The following is a 3932-nucleotide window of genomic DNA, read 5'->3' as shown; positions in this document are numbered from 1 at the left end:
CGCGCCATGTTTCCCCAGCCAACCCCTTCCGAAGACTTTGTCCAGCGATTTCGGTTCTCTAGCTGCCCATGCCGTGGGTTTGCTGAAGGCTTCATTCATCGTATCAATACTTTACTCGAGGAGCTTCCTGTGACATCAAAACATTGGCGTCCCTAACTCACACTCCGATCTCACGTTTTGGAAGAGCTCCATAGATGTCATCGAAAGCAATAACGTCTCCAAGGAGGTGTCCACCATCGTTGTGGTAAGGAAAAAGGACGGTGGTATGCGACAGTGAGTTGACCATCGAGAACCTAAGAAAGCTGTCAACGCCGATAGCTTTCCGCTTGCTCACACAGAAAAACTCTTGAACAGCCTCATCGGTGTAAAAATCGTTTCAAAATTGCATCTTGCGTCTGCCTACCACCAAGTGCAGGTGCACCCCCGAGAGCCAAGGCTTGACTGCCTTCGCGACTCATGTCGGCCTGTTTTGTTTCAAGAGTTTGTGCTTTGGACTGTCGTCTGCCCCTCGAGTTTTCCAGCAGCTGGTGTCGTAGGTTCTCAAGGGATATTCTGGTGTTTTCTTTTACAAAAACAATATTATCGTGTTCGTCCGCACCGAAGAAGAGCACTTCAGGAGCCACAGTTCTCAACCACATCAAGACCACTGGGCTCAAGGTGAACCATAAGTGCACCTTTTGTGTCAAGGAAGAGCCATTCTTTGGACACAGGGTCAAAGCCCAAGGTTTCGTAAAAAGGTGGATTCAATATTGCCCACGCCCGCTCCTTCTGACGCTGGTGATTTGCGTTTGTTTTCCGGCTTAGTTGAGTACAACGCATACTTTGTTCCCTGCATTTTTAAAGTTGGAGATCCAATGCGTGCTCTGTCATGCAAGAATCAAGTCTTTACGTGGAGTGATGCCGTTTACGCTAGTTTCCGGAAAGTCAAGTTTTTGGTGTCATCCAGCAGAGTACTGCAGATGATGTTGCTCTTCCGGTGGTCGTCTCCATGATTGCATTTGACTGCGGACTTGGGACTGTTCTTCAACCAGTGGATGGGCACTAGCTACGCACAGTTACATTTCCATCTTGCGTTCTATCTTCAGCAGAAAGCAAGTATGCAGAGAGTAAAAGGGAAGCACTTGCTTGCGTCTGGGCCTGCTAGCATTGGCACACTTACCTGCCAGGACAGAGGTTCACATTTCGTAGAGACCACCAAGCCTTGGTTTCCCTTCTGTCGTCTCGAGGCACAGGAAGGCGTTCTTTGCGCATTGCACGCTGTTCAGAAGATTTAATGCGCTATACGGTGGAGTACCGGTGGAGTATGGTTTATATGGTGAAGTACCGTAAATGTTCAGAAAATCAAGTTGCCGATGCCTTGCCCCGCCTTCTAACGCCTGTTTTGCAGGAAGATGGCTCATTCACGGAAGAGGTGGTGTCTTACATGGCGCACTCTGCCTTAGCACAGAGCAGTTCCAGCAGTCCCTATAAAGGATGCTACCATGGATTAAGTAATGTCTTGGGTCTCATCATCTTGGCCACCCCACAAGTTTGTCTCGGGTGAACCATAGCCATTTCTACTGTGCACGAAGAACTGTCAGTGATCGATGACGTGCTTTTGCAAGGAGGCAGCCTCGTAGTCTTTCCATAGCTTACCCAACACGTTCTTTCCAGCGCACACGGAGCACACTCGGGGACCGTTCATACCAACCCATGACTTCGAGAACAATTTTGGTGGCCTGGAATGAACAGACAAATGGAGTTTGCTATCCACGATTGCATAGTTTACAAGCATTGAGGCAAGAATGCAAAGCCTGCAGTAACTCCGCTGCAAGATATTACCCTTTCAGTGAGACCATGGCAGAATGTTTTCATCGATATTCTCTGTCCCATGGAAAGAAATCGCCGGTTCGCATCACCTTCGTAGTCGACTTCTTCAAGAGGCCTGAAGTACAGTTCTGCAGCGAGATGTTGACCCACACAGTGACAAGCTTTCTGCTGTCAGTTTTTTTTCTCGAGACACTACATTGATGAACTTGTGTATGACAATGGCCCCCAGATTCCCCCCTCCCCAAAACTCAACCAGCTCCCGAAGATCGTGCTATTCACTTCTGCCACTCTCTTTTGTACTGCCCGCGCGCAAATGATCTTGCATTCCGCTTCTGCTGTGTGCTAATGCTTCGTCCAGAGAGCTTTGCTGGAAAATTGACCACTCCACTAAGCCCACATATAGTGCCTTGGCGTCTACCGGTGCACACTGAACCCACAAGTACCTTCTCTGTGTTATTTATTTATTTTCTCCTTTGATTATTTATTTATATTTTAATATTTAGTACTCACAGCGCCCATGCAGGCAATATAGGGGGGGGGGGTACAGGAAAAGAACCTGAAAATTACAGGTTCACATAGGTTTGTGTAAAAAAGAAAACAGAGAAAAGAAGTACATTTGCAAGACAAAACATACACAGCTGCACCGAGCACAGCTGCGTCTTAAAAGTCATATGTGTTAGAGAAAAAATGCAGGAACCAAAAAAATTGATAAAAATGCCATGATAATTAAATCAAAGTGCAGCATTCGTCTGGCCCAAAGGAAAATAACGCCAAAACAAGACAACATAGCTTACAACCAAGATACCGCACAGATCACGGCGACTGCAAAAGTGTAGCATTCGTCTAGCCCAAGGGCAAATTAACACCAAAACAAAACAACATAACTTACAACCAAGATACCGCACAGATAACGATGACTGCCAGAAGCACTCTTGTCTATAGGGCTTGGCCGTCGAAAGATTCAATCATTTTTATTGCAGAAGAGAACGCATTCGTTGAAGACATTTTTACAATTGTGGGAGGAAGTCGATTCCACCGAGTGATAGTTCTCACAAAAAAAAGAGTTGTTCAATGACGATGCAGTGCATATATATTCTTTTATCTTGTGTACATGACATTTGCGGGCTGAGAGAAGGTACACGAGCAACCTTTTCTGTGTTAAACAAAAAAAACTGTATGGAGCTTTGTAAGGTATTGTTCTACCAGTGCCTTTGTACAGAGCCATATACATGGAAGGCTTGGACAAGATTTACTCAAGACGGTCAAATATGGGCAGGTTCCTACAGGGCTTAAAACAGTTTCTCAAGCCATCTTGCAGCGGACATTAAAGTAGAACTTCCCAATGAGTCCACATGGATTAAGGTATCTAAGTTTGGATAATGAAGAAGGCGTTCCTTTAGATTTGGTAATGTTTAGAGCCCTCTACTGTATATAGCCTACTCACATGGCAGGATACTACAGTGACCCATGCGCTAAGCCATCGAGAACTTATTTCAGACAAATCATGTCTAGCTTTGTTGAAAGTGCGAAGATTCAAAAATCGATACCTGAATGACTACCGGTGATATAATCTTTGGCTTCACTGAAATAAATTCAAAATTGGCAATATCAGTCTTATTAGGACTGATAGCACGTTTTCTTCATTATCATATGTACTATCTGATGCGTCATGTTTCTGCTGTATTTTGACCAAAACAGGCAATAAATAAATAAAGGCGCCGTGGCTAAATTGGTTAAAGCGCCTGTCTAATAAACAGGATTGTGAGTTTGAATCTCACCGGTGCCTCGAGAGATTTGTTGGCGCCTTTTTTTTTCAATCTGCTCAGTGAAACTCCAAATCGTGGCACTGCCTGAAAGTGGTACCCTCACTTCCGCCGTGCCTTAGTTGGTTAAAGCGCCTTTTTAGTAAATAGGAGATCGTGAGTTCGAATCCACCTGTGCCTCGGGGTATTTGTTGGCGCATTTTTAGGGGCGAAGCTCCTTAAGACCTCACAATGTCCACCGTCTCCCGTCTGTCCGTAACACCATGTAACCTTCAACGTAGAAGCAACAGAAGGCGTTGGTGGTAACAGTTTTGCATGTAACCTTCAACTTATGAGCAACAGAGGGCGCTGTGGTTAATG

The 3932-nt window shown here is 45.3% G+C and overlaps 1 non-coding gene across 1 annotated transcript; it reads left to right on the top strand.

Moving 5' to 3' along the window:
* Nucleotides 1-3523: 3523 nt before the first annotated feature.
* TRNAI-AAU (transfer RNA isoleucine (anticodon AAU)) lies at nt 3524-3595 on the top strand. Its single transcript has one exon. It is a non-coding gene; the product is annotated as a tRNA-Ile (tRNA).
* Nucleotides 3596-3932: the final 337 nt, after the last annotated feature.

The sequence above is a fragment of the Rhipicephalus microplus genome, unplaced genomic scaffold, assembly GCF_043290135.1.
Source record: "Rhipicephalus microplus isolate Deutch F79 unplaced genomic scaffold, USDA_Rmic scaffold_62, whole genome shotgun sequence".
In the NCBI taxonomy this organism is placed as follows: domain Eukaryota; kingdom Metazoa; phylum Arthropoda; class Arachnida; order Ixodida; family Ixodidae; genus Rhipicephalus; species Rhipicephalus microplus.
This window is presented reverse-complemented; position numbering and strand designations above follow the sequence as displayed.